The sequence below is a fragment of the Bos grunniens genome, chromosome 14 (genome assembly GCF_055505025.1).
Source record: "Bos grunniens cultivar Pamir isolate PY7600 chromosome 14, Bosgru_T2T1.0, whole genome shotgun sequence".
In the NCBI taxonomy this organism is placed as follows: domain Eukaryota; kingdom Metazoa; phylum Chordata; class Mammalia; order Artiodactyla; family Bovidae; genus Bos; species Bos grunniens.
In genome coordinates this window covers 21,092,807-21,110,649 of record NC_141178.1, presented here as the reverse complement: position 1 = coordinate 21,110,649, position 17,843 = coordinate 21,092,807, and the positions used below count along the sequence as shown (strand labels likewise).

Genomic DNA, 17,843 nt, shown 5'->3' with positions numbered 1-17,843 from the left:
CGATCATGGTTCTAAACTTTAAGTCCAACAGTGTAATTTCTTAGAAACGGGGGAAAAAGAAAAACAACTTTGAGATGGAAGAAGTGTGGAAAGTGAATGAGGTATTTGGTGACATCCCAGGCTCTATAAAGAGAGCTTGGTAAAAGGCACTGGGGGAATATTTACTACTACCAGGTTTTGTGAAGATATTTTTAGTTCCTACAGACAATCATCTACTTTACATTCAATAGCAAGAAGCAGAGGAGTGTGGCTAAGAGCTAGGGCTGTAGCTTTGTGCTTCCTGAGTTCAAAACCTTGGCTGGACATTTACTCACTCTGTACCTTAGGTAGGTGTCAGTTCTCTGGCCTCGTTTTCTATATCTGTCAAATCAGTTCAATAATAAAACATTTCTGCTTTTCCACCCATTCCCCGCTTCCCCCACCTGCTTGAGCTACACCAGGCTCACTCGGAGCTCGGGCTCCTGCTAAGCTAGCAGGGCAGTGGCCATCATGGTCACCTACCGGGACCTCGTCAGGCATGATGGGATGTTCTCCATCTACGAGCTCTAGGAGGTCGCTGACGGGCTGTGTCTGGAAGCGGAGGGGAAGCTGGTCGTAGCACAGAGAGTAACACTGATGGCTCGGCTCATTTATGGAAATGGCTCCACTGAAGGGGGCGAAGGTATCTAAAGCACAGTAATCACTGGTGTCCATACTGTCATGAAGCATCACTTGCAGGAAACAAGCTTCACAAAAGGAGCTTACAAGAAGTACATTAAAGATGACGGAAACCTGAAGTATAGAGACCAGAAGAGTAAAGCCTTTCATGGCAGGGGCTACGGAACAAATCAAGCCCCTCCTCACTAATTTCAAAAACCGTCAGTTCTTTGCTGGTGAAAACACGAATCCAGCTGCACGGTTGTGCTGCTGGACTTGTGTGAGGATGTTGTGACCCCGTATATGATTTTCTTTAAGGAAGGTTCAGAAATGGAAACATGTTAACAAGTGTGGCTGTGACTTTGGATCTAGCACATAACTTCATAACTGGCTGGCAGCTGCTTTTCATCTACCAGGCCTGAGACAAACGGGACTCAGGTCAACTTGAGCTCTTTATTTTGACATTGATTTATCTGGAGTAGAAGCATTATTTTTGAGGCGGGGGTGGGAAACATACAACACATCATGTAGGTTGTCTAAAAATAAAGTTCATATAAATTCAAAAAATAATACATTTCTCACTACGTCTTTTGAGGCTTAAGAATTAATTTATATAAAGCATTAAAGCCATTGTCTGGCAAATAGTAAGATGCCCAATTAACACTGACCACTAAGTCCATTGAAAAAAGTCTCTGGAGGCCTTTTGGACACTGGTAGATGACAGTGGCACAGCCTGTTCTAATCAGGACATCAGGCATTCCCTATCTCTTCCCTTCATCTCAGACGGTGCTTTTGAGAATCACAGAGCAGCCATTAACTGTGTGAGTCATTGCCTATGAATTTACAGATTAAGCTCACTTAGGTGTCTGTGGAGAGCTTATATGTCAGCTAAGTGGCTCTGCTTCCAGAGTTTGGATGGCTACTAGCTATGGTACTTCACCATAGCTAGTGAAGTCTGGTATTCTCTCAAAAAACTAGTCTAGCTAGGGTTTATTCATATGGGTCTCTGAAATTTCTAGGAGAATGAAACTATGCAAGGCCTTTTGAGACCTAGACTCAGAACTGGCATGGTATTGCTTCTGTTGCATTTGTTAGGTGAAGCAGTTCATAAGGCCAGATTCAAGGGGTGGGGAAATGCCATCTCTCACTGGGAACTATTTCAACGTCATCTTGCAAAAGGATATGTAAAAAAGGAAGAGAATAAGTGCAGCCGTTTTTGCCGTCTTCTACGGTACCCAATTTGTAGCATTTCTTCTACAGCATTTCTGGCAGGTGGTCATGTAGCTGAAACACCTTCAAAAACAGGGAGGTCACTGTTTTACCAGGCAACTCAGTATTGTTGAAGTGCTTTTTTTATGCCTCTGTAGAGACACTGACTTCACAGAATTTTTTAATCATAGAATTGAAGGTCATCCAGGCAATGACATTTTTGAAGCCAGGTTTCTGTACAGGAAGCCACAGGAAGCCTGCAATTTCCACTGATTTGTCCCCGTTCTACCTCTTGGAGCAAAACAATATATTATGTATTTATTACTTCTTTGTTTTCAAGAGAGTCTAACTAAGGCCAGCTTGAGCATTACATACCAGGTGCATGTTCCCATTCATTCATTGTTTTCATTCACTTGTTCTTGCATTTAATATTTATTAAACAGATTCCATGGGCCAGGCACTCATTTTAAGATGAATAAAGGTATGGTGTCTCAAAGCAGTCATATTTAATACAAAGTTTCATTTTACCACTTGCCAAGTGTGTGACTTGGGAAATTTTAATTTTCTAGTTTTCAGTTTCTTCATGTGAAAATTGGGTATATAGTTCCTCATACTTTCAATTTTTAAAATGTTTATTCACTTATTTTTGGATTGCCTGCCCTAGTCTTAGCTGTGATACACATGGTCTTCGTTGTGGCAGGCAAGATCTAGTTCCCTGGCTGGGGATGGAACCTGGCTCCTGTGCACTCGGAGTATAGAGTCTTGACCACTGGACAACCAGGGAAGTCCCTATGAAAAAATTGGATATATAATATCTCTACTTCATAAGGTGGTTGCAATAATTAAATAAAATAAAATGTCTGGTCTTTAATAGGCCCTCAGTCAATGATAGCTGTCAGCTATGATTAAGGTTATTAAGGGATAATTCCTGTCCTGGATATGTTTCCTGGCATTTCTCCACATCTTGGTAATGCTTCTTTCTTTAGAATAAGTTACGTTCTACACAGATAATATCGTATGGTATAGCACTTTGAATAAGTGGCCTTTGCATTCAGACATAACTAGGTGTGAATCCTCACTTAGCCATATACTAGTCTGTGACTTAAGTTCTCAAAGCCTCAGTTTATAAACCTGCAGACTAAGGATGATAATAATCTTAGACTTGGTATGAGGAATATATGAGAGAACGCACATACAACCTTTAACATGGTGCCTGACACTTAGTGAGTCCCTCCACTACCCACTCTCCACCAGATGGAAGCTGTGAACTTTATTTGATACATTTTCATGATTTGTAGCATGGTGTCATGAAAAGAATCAGGAGAAAACTTGGCCCTGGATTTCCCTGGTGGTACAGTGGATAAGAGTCCACCTGCCAGTGCAGGGGACACAGGTTCAAGCCCTGGTCCGGGAAGATTCCACATGTCTTGGGCAACTAAGCCCATGTGTCACAACCACCGAGCCTGCACTCTAGAGCCTACGAGCTGGAACTAATGAGCTCCTGCATTGCCGGAGGCCACAACTGTTGAGGCCTGTGCATCTAGAGCCTGTGCTCTGCAACAAGAGAAGCCACCGAAATGAGAAGCCCAGGCACCAATAAAGAGTAGCACTGGTTCACCACACTAGAGAAAACCTGCGTGCAACAGCAAAGACCCATCATAACCAAGATAAAAAAATAAAAAATAAAAAAAACACCTCAGTCAGGCCACTGTAGCTCTTGGGGGTCTTTGCCTCAATGTATAAGGGAGGGGATGGATTCTGTGGTCCCCAGGATAGCTCACAGCTCCAGTAGCTTATTCCTCCAGGTTCTCTTCCTCCTTTGATCAGAAATAGAGTTACATTCGGAGAAGGCAATGGCACCCCACTCCAGTACTTTTGCCTAGAAAATCCCATGGACGGAGGAGCCTGGTAGGCTGCAGTCCATGGGGTCGCTAGAGTCGGACACGACTGAGCGACTTCACTTTCACTTTTCACTTTCATGCACTGGAGAAGGAAATGGCAACCCACTCCAGTGTTCTTGCCTGGAGAATCCCAGGGACGGGGGAGCCTGGTGGGCTGCCGTCTATGGGTCGTACAGAGTCGGACACGACTGAATCGAGTTAGCAGCAGTAGCAGCAGCAGAGTTATGCTGGGATGAGTGTAAGAGTGCAAGAAAATGGAGACTCAAAGCCTTTCCAAGATTAAAAATCTCATATTGTGAGTCTCAGCTCCCCACAAATGTGCCAGGCCACCCTGTTGTTTATAATCAAGTATTGTGGTCCAGAGAGCCAAAGTCAGAGAGAAACTGCCCTCCTTCATCCAGGCCTCGTGCCAGAAGTTTCACACCGTGCTGTTCTGAATACTGGGCATCACAGCAGCTGTGACTGAGGGGATGGCCACAAGATAGAGTCTGTTTGCAAAGTTGTAACAGCACTGTCAGACGTTACAGGTAAATGCTTAACAAACTTTCTTACATTTTCCTTTCTGTGTCCTCCAAAGGTAGGAAAACAACTGTTTGCCCTCCATCTGCATTTGCTCATGTGCTTTCTTCTGATTTTCTTCAAGCGACAGCCTCATATACATAACCACTGTGAAAATAACTTAAAACCGAAAGACAACACCAACTGATGACCTGCAGCTAATCTCCCATCACTGGCTCAAATATTGTTCAGAGTTAGAAAGAAGGTAGTGAATTATTGACTTCTATGTTCTAGCGCCTCAGAATACTTAAAAACAAAAACTGATTTTAGTCTTGGCAAATGATAGCTGTCATTAAGGACCATCCTCCCAGATATGAGGACTAGATCTAATATGAGAGGGAAAGAGTGGCAGAATCGCAGGCCTTGTGATCTTTTTTTTTTAACCTTAATGTAAAGAGCTCCCACTAGTGTTAATATCAGATCCACAGGAAAAATTCAGAGCAATACATGACTTTGACTGGCTTAAGTGCCTGTCGTGGACCTGTCTGTCGTGAGGGAGTACTAACCATAGCCCACTTTGGCCGCATGCCACTTCATCTGGTTACTGCTCTGCTGCTGCTGCTAAGTCACTTCAGTCGTGTCTGACTCTTCGCGACCCCATGGACTGCAGCCCACCAGGCTCCGCCATTCCCGGGATTCTCCAGGCAAGAACACTGGACTGGGTTGCCATTTCCTTCTCTAATGCGTGAAAATGAAAAGTGAAAGTGAAGTCTCTCAGTCGTGTCTGACTCTTCATGACCCCATGGACTGCAGCCTACCAGGCTCCTCCGTCCATGGGATTTTCCAGGCAAGAGTACTGAAGTGGGGTGCCATCGCCTTCTCTGTATTGCTCTGTTAGGTTCCATTTAAGGCTCAACGTTCCTTTTATGTTTACCGTTTCTTCAGAAGCCTCCCTTGTAAGTCATCTAAGAAATGCACCATATTTCACAATGTAGTTAACAATAAAAAATATATTTATGTATATTTTTCTCTGATAAGAGAAATATTTCACTCCCAGATGTGTCTCATTAACATTGTTTCTGACTTGAACCAAGATAAGATGCTCCTTCAACACTCTTGGCAAGATGGTTATGTCTTGTGAAATTCTGGTCATTTTCAATTGAAATGTCTCTAAGCAGCTGACAATATATAAGCCATATCAACGTTACTTGTGTAAAAAAAGAGAAAAGTATCTAGATGCTAGTCTGCTTGTCCAAACCACCAAAAGAGCAGAAGAGATTGTGGGAGAGAGAGCTAGTTCTGGCCCCAAATAATATATTTTATAATAAATTAGGCGTTGCATTAGAACTATCATAAAACGTTTATAAATATTTACAAGTCTTTCCTGTCTTTAAGAATATGATAAGGAAAAAGTTAAACATGCAGTATAATAATGTTATGATTAAAGCCTCACAGCATGTCATAGTGATGTCAGAGAAATCACTCTGGGAACAAAAAAATAAAAAGTGAGAAAACTTCTATCACTGTGTCAAATCCAACAAACATTATTTTGGCATAATTGCAAACTTTTATAGAGTACAATGAGCTTCCCTGGTAGCTCAGCTGGTAAACAATCTACCTGCAAAGAGGGAGACCTGGGTTCAATCCCTGGGTTTGAAAGATCTCCTGGAGAGGGAAAGGCTATGCTCTCCAGTATTCTGGCCTGGAAAATTCTATGGACTGTATAGGCCATGGGGCCACAAAGAGTCAGACACGACTGAGTGACTTTCACAGTGTATGATAATTAAGTCAGTTTGCCATAACAGTATGATCATTGTCAATCAAATTAAAAAACAAACCAAAAAACCCAGCAGTCTATATATACTAGAAGAAGGATGTGAAAGTGAAAGTTACTCAGTCGTGTTTGACTCTTTGTGACCCCATGGACTATATAATCCATGAAATTCTCCAGGCCAGAATACTGGAGTGGGTAGCCTTTCCCTTCTCTAGGGGATCTTTCTGACCCAGGAATCGAACTGGGGTCTCCTGTATTACAGGCAGATTCTTTACCAACTGAGCTATAAGGGAAGCCCAGAAGAAGGATAGAAAGACTAAAATCTCTTGCTGGACAAAAAGATCAATAGAAAAGAAGGGAAAATGTTCAGCAAGCATATTAATAGAATTATAGCTCTAAGAAACATTGGGAGATGAATTAGACTACCATTCCTCTAAAGGCTTCCTGTATCTTACCCTCTCCCTCCCAATAAAAATTTTATAATATTTATTTTAGACGGGATAAGTATAACAAACATTTATTTGATAATTTCCATGAGTCAGGCTAGAGAAGGAAATGGCAACCCACTCCAGTATTCTTGCCTGGAAAATTTCACGGACAGAGGAGCCTGGCAGCTTACAGTCCATGGGGTAGCAAAGAGTCAGACACGACTAAGCCACTTACACACTTCCATGAGTCAGGCATTGGTTGAATGGTTGCATTGTCTTGTTTGGTTCTGCTCATAACTCTATAATCCGAGGAGGTAGGTACTGTTACCATTGCCATTTTTATAGATGGTTTCTAGAGATCGGTTAACCTGACCAGCGTTACCCACTCATAAGTAGATACCAGATGGAATCCAGGTCTCTCGACCTTTGACCCTCTACCAGTCATTCCCCTGTTTGCTCTCAGCTCCAATCTAGCCCTTCCGTGATCTGCTCTGCAATGCAGGATGCCAAATCTGCACTGTGCAATACAGAAACCACGAGCCACATGTGACTCTCCAAGTTATGCTAATTTAAAGTGAAACAAAATTTGGAATTCCATTCCTTGGTCATAGCAGCCAGTATAAAATGAAATACTACTCGGTCATAAAGAATGTCACAAAAGACTGAATACTACTCAGCCACAAAAGAATGAAATAATGCCATTTGAAGCAATGTGGATGAACCTAGAGTTCACCTAAGTGAACTGAGTCAGAGAAAAACAAATACATGCTATCACATTGCAGAGTCTGAAATATAACCCAAATGAATTTATTTACAAACAGAAACAAACTCACAGACTTAGAAAACAAACTTAAAATTATCAAAGAGGAAAGGGGGTGAAAGTGAAAGTGAAAAAGAAAGTCCTTCAGTCAGGTCCGACTCTTTGCGGCCCCATGAACTATACAGTCCGTGGAATTCTCCAGGTCAGAATCCTGGAAAGGGGTGGGGAGAGATACATTAGAAGTTTGGCATTAGCATATAAAATAAAGTCCTACTGTTTAGCACAGGGAATTATATTCAGTATCCTGTAATAAACTATAATGGAAAAGAGTATAAAAAAGGATGTGTGTATGTATGTGTAACTGAATCACTTAGCTGTTCAACAGAAACCAACACAACATTGTAAACCAGCTCTACTTCAATAGAACAACAACAACAAACATAGTGAGCCTCAGCACTGACCGTGAGGAATGACTGATGGGCCTGGTCACATCACTTTCTTTCTTTTTCTCTACCCTTGCGGGTGGTAGCAGATCCCGGCAGTTACTAATCTCTGTTACCTCACTGTCCCTGCTTTGCTCCTCTAACCCTTCCAATACTTTGTGACTCTTCCTTTTATTAAATTCCCTGTATGAAATATCAAGAATGTTTCTGACTAGATTTTGATTCTAAGTTCTTAACTTAAGCTATGGTAGAAAGGAAATGAGGATAGAGAATGATTAGTGCATCTCCCAGATGGCACTAGTGTTAAAGAACCCATCTGCCAATGCAGGAGACATAAGAGACACAGGTTTGATTCCTGAGTCAGGAAGCTCCCCTGGAGGAGGGCATAACAACCCACTCCAGTATTCTTTCCTGGAGAATCTCATAGACAGAGGAGCCTGAAGGGCTACAGTCCATAGGGTCACACAGACACGACTGAAGCAACTTAGCACAGGAGCACATAGAATGATTACTATCTAGACTAAAACTAGAGTGATTACTAACTAAAGTGAGTGCTTACACTATGAAAAATAATTTGCCTGAGAAGGGAAGATTTAGGTTTTTTTCCTACGATAAGTGTCATTACTTACATTATTTTAAAACATTTAAAACTTTAGTTGACTCATTGGAAAAGACTCTGTTGCTGGGAGGGATTGGGGGCAGGAGAAGAAGGGGACAACAGAGGATGAGATGGCTGGATGGCATCGCTGACTCGATGGATGTGAGTCTGAGTGAACTCTGGGAGTTGGTGATGGACACAGAGGCCTGGCGTGCTGCGATTCATGGGGTCGCAAAGTGTTGGACACGACTGAGCGACTGAACTGAACTGAACTGAACTGAAAGTTTATAGATCTGCCCTTGAATTTAACTCTTACCCTCAACTTATTTACCAAAAACTAAAACCGGATTCTTAGGAGTGGTAAAACAACTAATTAGGCTAATTCTGTGATGAATCAGTTAATCTTAGCCCCAACAACAACATCCACAACCTACACCTACTGCAGTTAATATATTCAAAGTTAACACTACTCCCTAGTGATCGAATGGGCTGGGGGTACAGAAGGTGTGAAGTCTTAAAATGTGTCCCTATTATTTATAAGTCCCTACCGTACTACCGAGGCCAGGGGCTGTGGCCGGGAGGACCAACCCCATGTCCAAGGAGCCGTGGCTGTGCGGGCACAGGAGGGCCTAGAGGAGCTGTCCCACATTGAAGGCCAGGAAGGGCGGCGGTGAGGAGATACCCCTTGTCCAAGGTAAGGAGCAATGGCTGCACCTAGCTGGAGCAGCCGTGAAGAGATACCCCACGCCCAAGGTAAGAGAAACCCAAGTAGGACGGTAGGTGTTGCAAGAGGGCATCAGAGGGCAAACACACTGAAACCATACTCACAGAAAACTAGTCAATCTAATCACACTAGGACCACAGCCTTGTCTAACTCAATGAAACTAAGCCATGCCCGTGGGGCAACCCAAGACGGGCGGGTCATGGTGGAGAGATTTGACAGAATGTGGTCCACTGGAGAAGGCAATGGCAAACCACTTCAGTATTCTTGCCTTGAGAACCCCATGAACAGTAGGAAAAGGCAAAATGATAGGATACTGAAAGAGAAACTCCCCAGGTCAGTAGGTGCCCAATATGCTACTGGAGATCAGTGGAGAAATAACTCAAGAAAGAATGAAGGGATGGAGCCAAAGCAAAAACAATACCCAGCTGTGGATGTGACTGGTGATAGAAGCAAGGTCCGATGCTGTAAAGAGCAATATTGCATAAGAACCTGGAATGTCAGGTCCATGAATCAAGGCAAATTGGAAGTGGTCAAACAAGAGATGGCAAGAGTGAATGTCAACATTCTAGGAATCAGTGAACTAAAATGGACTGGAATGGGTGAATTTCACTCAGATGACCGTTATATCTACTACTGCAGGCAGGAATCCCTCAGAAGAAATGGAGTGGCCATCATGGTCAACAAAAGAGTCCAAAATGCAGTACTTGGATGCAATCTCAAAAACGACAGAATGATCTCTGTTCGTTTCCAAGGCAAACCATTCAATATCACAGTAATCCAAGTCTATGCCCCAACCAGTAACGCTGAAGAAGCTGAAGCTGAATGGTTCTATGAAGACCTACAAACCTTTTAGAACTAACACCCAAAAAAGATATCCTTTTCATTATAGGGGACTGGAATTCAAAAGTAGGAAGTCAAGAAACACCTGGAGTAACAGGCAAATTTGGCCTTGGAATACGGAATGAAGCAGGGCAAAGACTAATAGAGTTTTGCCAAGAAAATGCACTGGTCATAGCAAACACCCTCTTCCAACAACACAAGAGAAGACTCTATACATGGACATCACCAGATGGTCAACACCAAAATCAGATTAATTATATTCTTTGCAGCCAAAGACGGAGAAGCTCTATACAGTCAGCAAAAACAAGACCAGGAGCTGACTGTGGCTCAGACCATGAACTCCTTATTGCCAAATTCAGACTGAAATTGACGAAAGTAGGGAAAACCACTAGACCATTCAGGTATGATCTAAATCAAATCCCTTATGATTATACAGTGGAAGTGAGAAATAGATTTAAGGGCCTAGATCTGATAGATAGAGTGCCTGATGAACTATGGAATGAGGTTCGTGACATTGTACAGGAGACAGGGATCAAAATCATCCCCATAGAAAAGAAATGCAAAAAAGCAAAATGGCTGTCTGGGGAGGCCTTACAAATCGCTGTGAAAAGAAGAGAAGCGAAAAGCAAAGGAGAAAAGGAAAGATATAAACATCTGAATGCAGAGTTCCAAAGAATAGCAAGAAGAGATAAGAAAGCCTTCCTCAGGGATCAATGCAAAGAAATAGAGGAAAACAACAGAATGGGAAAGACTAGGGATCTCTTCAAGAAAATCAGAGATACCAAAGGAATATTTCATGCAAAGATGGGCTCGATAAAGGACAGAAATGGTATAGACCTAACAGAAGCCGAAGATATTAAGAAGAGATGGCAAGAATACACAGAAGAACTGTACAAAAAAGATCTTCAGAACCCAGATAATCACAGTGGTGTGATCACTGACCTAGAGCCAGACATCCTGGAATGTGAAGTCAAGTGGGCCTTAGAAAGCATCACTACGAACAAAGCTAGTGGAGGTGATGGAATTCCAGTTGAACTATTCCAAATCCTGAAAGATGATGCTGTGAAAGTGCTGTACTCAATATGCCAGCAAATTTGGAAAACTCAGCAGTGGCCACAGGACTGGCAAAGGTCAGTTTTCATTCCAATCCCAAAGAAAGGCAATGCCAAAGAATGCTCAAACTACCGCACAATTGCACTCATCTCACATGCTAGTAAAGTAATGCTCAAAATTCTCCAAGCCAGGCTTCAGCAATATGTGAACCGTGAACTTCCTGATGTTCAAGCTGGTTTTAGAAAAGGTAGAGGAACCAGAGATCAAATTGCCAACATCTGCTGGATCATAGAAAAAGCAAGAGAGTTCCAGAAAAACATTTATATCTGCTTTATTGACTATGCCAAAGCCTTTGACTGTGTGGATCACAATACACTGTGGAAAATTCTGAAAGAGATGGGAATACCAGACCACCTGATTTGCCTCTTGAGAAATTTGTATGCAGGTCAGGAAGCAACAGTTAGAACTGGACATAGAACAACAGACTGGTTCCAAATAGGAAAAGGAGTTCGTCAAGGCTATATATTGTCACCCTGTTTATTTAACTTCTATGCAGAGTACATCAAGAGAAACGCTGGACTGGAAGAAACACAAGCTGGAATCAAGATTGCCGGGAGAAATATCAATAACCTCAGATATGCAGATGACACCACCCTTATGGCAGGAAGTGAAGAGGAACTCAAAAGCCTCTTGATGAAAGTGAAAGTGGAGAGTGAAAAAGTTGGCTTAAAGCTCAACATTCAGAGAACGAAGATCACGGCATCCGGTCCCACCACTTCATGGGAAATAGATGGGGAAACAGTGTCAGACTTTAGTTTTCTGGGTTCCAAAATCACTGCAGATGGTGACTGCAGCCATGAAATTAAAAGACGCTTACTCCTTGGAAGGAAAGTTATGACCAACCTAGATAGCATATTCAAAAGCAGAGACATTACTTTGCCAACAAAGGTCAGTCTAGTCAAGGCTATGGTTTTTCCTGTGGTCATGTATGGATGTGAGAGTTGGACTGTGAAGAAGGCTGAGTGCCAAAGAATTGATGCTTTTGAACTGTGGTGTTGGAGAAGACTCTTGAGAGTCCCTTGGACTGCAAGGAGATCCAACCTGTCCATTCTGAAGGAGATCAGCCCTGGGATATCTTTGGAAGGAATGATGCTAAAGCTGAAACTCCAGTACTTTGGCCACCTCATGTGAAGAGTTGACTCATTGGAAAAGACTCTGATGCTGAGAGGGATTGGGGGCAGGAGGAGAAGGGGACGACAGAGGATGAGATGGCTGGATGGCATCGCTGACTTGATGGACGTGAGTCTGAGTGAACTCCAGGAGTTGGTGATGGACAGGGAGGCCTGGCGTGCTGCGATTCATGGGGTTGCAAAGAGTTGGACAAGACTGAGTGACTGATCTGATCTGATCTGATTATTATTGGGCTTCCCGCAGTAGCTCAAACAGTAAAGAATCTGCCTGCAATGCGTGAGATCTGGGGTGGATCACTGGGTTGGGAAGATCCCCTGGAGAAGGGAATGGCAACCCACTCCAGTATTCTTGCCTGGAGAATCCCATGGACAGAGGATCCTGATAAGCTGCAGTCCATGGGGTCACAAAAAGTCGGACACGATGAGCGACTAACACTTATTATTTGCTCAAGAGAACCTTTACACAAAGGGAAGACATTTGACCACCAACTGCCTATTTACCCATGGTCCTCCCACCAGTGCCTGTTAAGGGATGAAAAAATGAGAAGGGAGCCCAAGGCTCCCAAAATTATTATTCCAAAATAATAGATTAAGGAGCTCTGAAGACCCTTTCCCAAGGGAAGCAACAATATCACTGGTAGTTCAAAGCAATAACCCGATTGTTAATATACCCTGTACTTGCTAATTTTTAAATAATATGGACAATAGTCAAAAGAGAATACCAAAAGAAAAAAAAATCAAGTACAAAATTGTATATATAGAATGATTTCAGTCGTATGCACATGTGGCTCAGTGATTAAGAGTCTGCCTGCAATGCTGGAAATGAGGGTTCAATCTCTGGGTCATGAAGATCCCCTGGAGAAGGAAACGGCAACCGACTCTGCTATTCTTGCCTGGGAAATCCCATGAATAGAGGTCCCCGGAGGGCTATAGTCTGTGGAGTCACAAAGAGTTGGACGTTTAGTGACTAACAACAAATGTACACATAGACACATATCTATAGAAATATGGAAGGAAAGATACCAAATGTTTACAGTGGCTATTTCTGGGTTTGATAATTATCTTAATTTTTCAATTTGTCCAAGGTACACTGCACCGCTAATGATTAACAAATCATTATATGTTAGTTTAGATGCTTATAAAATACTTTGCTTTCATTTCTGTTAAATTTACCTTATCACAGCGTAAAGTAATAGTTCTCAAAGAATGGTCCCTGGACCAGCAGTATCAGCGACACTGGGTAACTTGTTGGAAATGCAAACTATGAGACCCACCCAGGACCTCCTGAGGGCAGGGCCCAGTAGATCTGTGTTTTCAGAAGCCCCACAGGTGGTACTGACGCACACTGAAGTTTTCGTTCATGCGTGCCAAGTCACTTCATTCGTGTAGCCTGCCAGGCTCCTCTGTCCATGGGATTCTCCAGGCAAGAACACTGGAGTGGGTTGTTATACCCTCTTCCAGGGGATCTTCCCCACCCAGGGATCAAACCTGTGTCTCTTATGTCTCCTTCATTGGCAGATGGGTTCTTTAATTCTAGCACCATCTGGGAAGCCCTGAAGTTTGCCTAGAAATTGAAAGTAAAAGTGTTAGTCGTTCAGTCATGTCTGACTCTCTGTAATCCATGGACTATAGTCCACCAGGCTCCTCTGTCCATGGTATTCTCCAGGCAAGAACACTGAAGTGAGCTGCCATGCCCTTCTCCAGGTTACCACCCATCTAAAGACAACTTCTGTTACTCGTACCTGTAAATCCCCCTAGTGTTTCATAAGTGAAGTCCAAAACCTTCAGTCATTTAAAGTGCAAGATTGCATTATTGTGGGATTAAGGAACTGATTGGGGTGAGCCTGCTGATGAGAATGAAAACTGATAGAGTTGTGCTGTCTGAATTCATTGTGGGGCAAATTATGCTGGGATTTTATGAAAAATGTCAGCCTAGAGAGTGCCCTCTATATTGAAATCCATGGTGCCTTTCATAGATAAAATGTTAGACTGATTTAAATAGAACTCAAGTTCATGGAGGCCACTTGACATCTGCGATATTTTACAGAATTGGAATAAATTAAAAAAAAAATTCCTATCTCTGCTTGTCTGATGGTTTCACCTTCTCAAGTTTGATTTCCCCCCCCAATAATTCTTCCTTCTCTCCTCCACCTGTACAAAGATAGCTGATTTCCTCGTTTTGTGGGAAAGATCCATTGGCCTCCTGGATTGGAGAGGTTCCTATCTCACCTCCCCCATGGAGTCTTTGTTTAGCCCAATGTGTTACATTTAGTTGCTTGTGGATCTGTCATCCCCCCACTAAATGGAGGACCTGAACCCTTGTGAGAAGAGATAGTTACTTGCCCCTCCCTACATCTCTAGTTTTTTTTTAGTCACAGGGCCTGGCAGACAGCCAGAGCCCAAAAAGATGGTTCAATGAATGAAGCTATGAATAGAATGTTACAATTTATGAAATATACCCATCTATTCAACATCAAATGTTTTGCATAGCAAATTTTAATATAAGAAATGCAGGCCAGGAATTTTACCTACATTAATTTTAGTCTGGAAGGAATACATGTAGTACTTAAAATATATGTACTGTGCTGCTCATCTGATTCATCTTAACCTCATCAATTTTTCAGGAACTTCCAGCAGATGGCACCAATAAATACTGTCAGGGGACTGAATTGGAAATTGGTTGATATTTTTCAACATGAGCTTTAAAAAAGCAAGATAAACACAATTTCTTTAGTTCAACTGATAATAACTAGCATCTGTTTAGTATTCTCCAGTTAGCAAAGTGCTTTCATATCCTTGTCTCAATTCTGTCTCAGATTCTGTCAAGGTACTGAGAAAATTTTATTATGTACTTTAGATTTTTGTTGACATGTCGTTTAGTCACAGTAGCAGGATAATTTATGCCAGTTAATGACTCCATTAGTAGTTTATATTTATAACACACACCAGTCTTTTAAAGATCAAAATTTTCTTAGGAAAAAAATAAGTTCTTTGGAATATTTGGGCATGATCCTACTCATGAGAACTGAACAGTAATCCAGACCACTAATAATTTAGTGAACTGTTTCCCTGGCTCATTAAACAGTAATGATTCCTTTCATTTATATGGTATACTGTGAATAAAAGCACTTGCTTACACATAGATTCTTTGATCCCTGCAACAGCTGTATGATGTGATCCAAGCAAGTATTATTTTGTAGGTGAACAGACAGTAGTTCTCTTCCCCTCCTTCTTTCCCATTCCTCATCCCTCCTCCTGGGCCCCATTGCTGCCGTTCCCAGCTTGACCAGCTCAGGCTTAACATGTCATAAACCCAGTGATGCATGAATTGCATATAACATTAGCTTCCCTTATGTGAATGGACCTAGAGTCTGTCACCCAGAGTGAAGGAAATCAGAAAGAGAAAAACAAATATTGTATATTAACGTATGTATATGTAGCCTAGAAAACTGGTACAGATGAACCTATTTGCAGGGCAGGAATAGGGACGCAGGCATAGACGATGGACATGCGGACACAGAGCAGGAAGGGCAGGGTGGAGTTGAGAGTGTAGCACTGACATACGTGTCCTACCATGTGTAAACCAGGTAGCTAGTGGGAGGCTGCTGTGTAGCACAGGGAGCTCAGCTTGATGCTCTCTGATGGCCTAGAAGGGTGGGATGGGAGGGAGGCTCATGAGGGAGGGAATATATGTATACTGACAGCTGATTCACTTTGTTGTACAGCAGAAACTAACAACATTGTAAAGCAATTATATTCCAATTACAAAAAAACACATTAGCTTCACTTAGAAAATCTCAAGGAAATACTTAGAAAGGTTAAAACTCGGTTTGGTGTTTTAAGGATAATCCACTATATGGGAAAAAATAGGAAACAAAATAGGAGTCACAGAGTCTTTATAGTGTGAGTAAACACTTATACGGGAGACTCCAGTTTGATCCCTGGGTTGGGAAGATCCCCTGGAGAAGGAAATGGCAACCCACACCAGTATTCTCACCTGGGAAATTCCATGGACAGGGGAGCCTGGCGGTCTACAGTCCATGGGGTCTCAGAGTCATATACAACTTAGCAACTAAACAACAACAGCAACAATCACGCATAAACTTGAGATGTGTATTAGTTCAGGCTACCATAACTAAATATCATAGACTAGGTAGCTTAAACAACAAAAGTCCATATCTCACAGTCTGGAGGTTGGGAAGTCCAAGATCAAGGTGCTGACTGATGCAGTTTCTGGTAAGAGTGCTCTTCTTGGCTTGCAGACTGTGTTACTCACATGACCTTTTCTCAGTGCACGTGCTGAGTGAGAGAAGGAGGAGGGGAGGGGGGTTCCCAGGATACCCCCTGGGAAACAAGCTCTCTCATGTTTCCGTTTATAAGTTTCAAGGGCACCAATCCCATCATGAAGGCCCCACCCTCATGACCTCATTTAATTTTTTTTACTTCCCAAAGGCCACATCTCCAAATATCATCCCACTGGGAGTTAGGGCTTTAACATATGAATTTGGGGATGCTACAAACATTCAGTCTAACAAGATACAAACATTCCATCTAACATTCAACCCGTAACAAGGTATTACTGACTTTAAGACAGACAAGGGCTGATTTGGAATCCACAGATTCTCCCCCATTATTTTCCCTTGTCCCTTTAATACTCAACTGTTTTCTTCCTGGTGAGCTTGTTCTGCAGAGTATTCCTCTCATTTTAGAAATGGACCACTTTCTCTTTCACACTAATTACAAAACCAGGACCATAAAGTCACCTGACAGGAAACACAGCCCTTAGTAGAGCATTATCTGTGCCATATTTTGAAGTCACACAGTTCAGACCTAGTGCACACCCAGGCCCTGGAGTATTACTGATTGTTTATTGATTACAGATACAGCACGTACTCACAAATTCCAGAAGTAGAATGAAACCGCTCACCCAGGAAGACTTTGCGTGCTGTAAAAGAGGTAGAGCCAGCTGTTTATCATGTTACATAATTTTACACACCCTCTCCCCTCTTGTTACCTGAAGCAATTTGGAGCCTAACAGACCTCAGTTCAAATCCTAAGTCTGAATCTTAGCCCTTATGTGGCTTATGTAAACTCTTCAAGTCCCACATTCTACCAATATAAAATGGAGACAATTCTCAACTTTGTGGACCTTTGAAAGATTAGATGAGCTGACACAGGCCAAGTGTTTAGTAGAATGCCTAGTCACTTAGCCAGGGTTTAATAAATGAAGTTGTTTTAAGTTATTTTTCTCTTTCTCCTTCAATATTAATTGTTTCCTCTATGTACCAAACATACACTAAACGTAAGTGGTGAACAAAGCAGATGTCTCCTTTCCCAACAGAGTTTAAAGGTCAGTGGGAAAGACAGACACAAAAGTTATAAAACAAGTTATCCGTTACAAATAGTCCTCAGCATGCAGAAAGAAAAGACCCTGGAGCATGGGGGCCGACTGAGACCAAGTGAAGGGGCTTTTCTGAGGAGGAGCCAGTTAAGCCTAAAAGACTAGAGGGAACCACCTGGAAGAAAGGGAGGGAGCAGTTGGGAGGAATGTTCTGAAATGGGAAAGAGCTTGACGTTCTGGAGTGCGGATGCAGCGTATGAAGGAGGGAGAAGGTGGCTGAGGCGAAGGACAGAACCCAGAAAGCGCTGTCACGTGAGAGGAAGAGGGTGAGGAGGGAGGGGAAGGATGGCTGAGATTCACGGGCACTACATGTGTGCAGAGTTCTTTTGTTTGTTTGTTTCTTCATTTTTTTAAAAAATTAAAATCTTTTTGGAGTATAGTTGTTTTA

The 17,843-nt window shown here is 42.4% G+C and overlaps 1 long non-coding RNA gene and 1 pseudogene across 2 annotated transcripts; one reads left to right on the top strand and one right to left on the bottom strand.

Moving 5' to 3' along the window:
• The first annotated feature begins 489 nt into the window (after nt 1-489).
• On the top strand, nt 490-1,043 carry LOC147359173 (translationally-controlled tumor protein-like; annotated as a pseudogene).
• Nucleotides 1,044-7,237: 6,194 nt separating this feature from the next.
• On the bottom strand, nt 7,238-17,002 carry LOC147359172 (uncharacterized). 2 transcript variants are annotated; one of them, XR_015140183.1, is made up of 3 exons: nt 16,952-17,002; nt 16,239-16,353; nt 13,539-13,618 (listed from the first exon to the last, which is right to left on the bottom strand). It is a non-coding gene; the product is annotated as an uncharacterized LOC147359172 (long non-coding RNA). The 2 variants fall into 2 exon arrangements; XR_015140184.1 differs by lacking the exons at nt 13,539-13,618; nt 16,952-17,002 and adding an exon at nt 7,238-7,417 and having other exon boundaries at nt 16,239-16,392.
• Between the last annotated feature and the right edge of the window lie 841 nt (nt 17,003-17,843).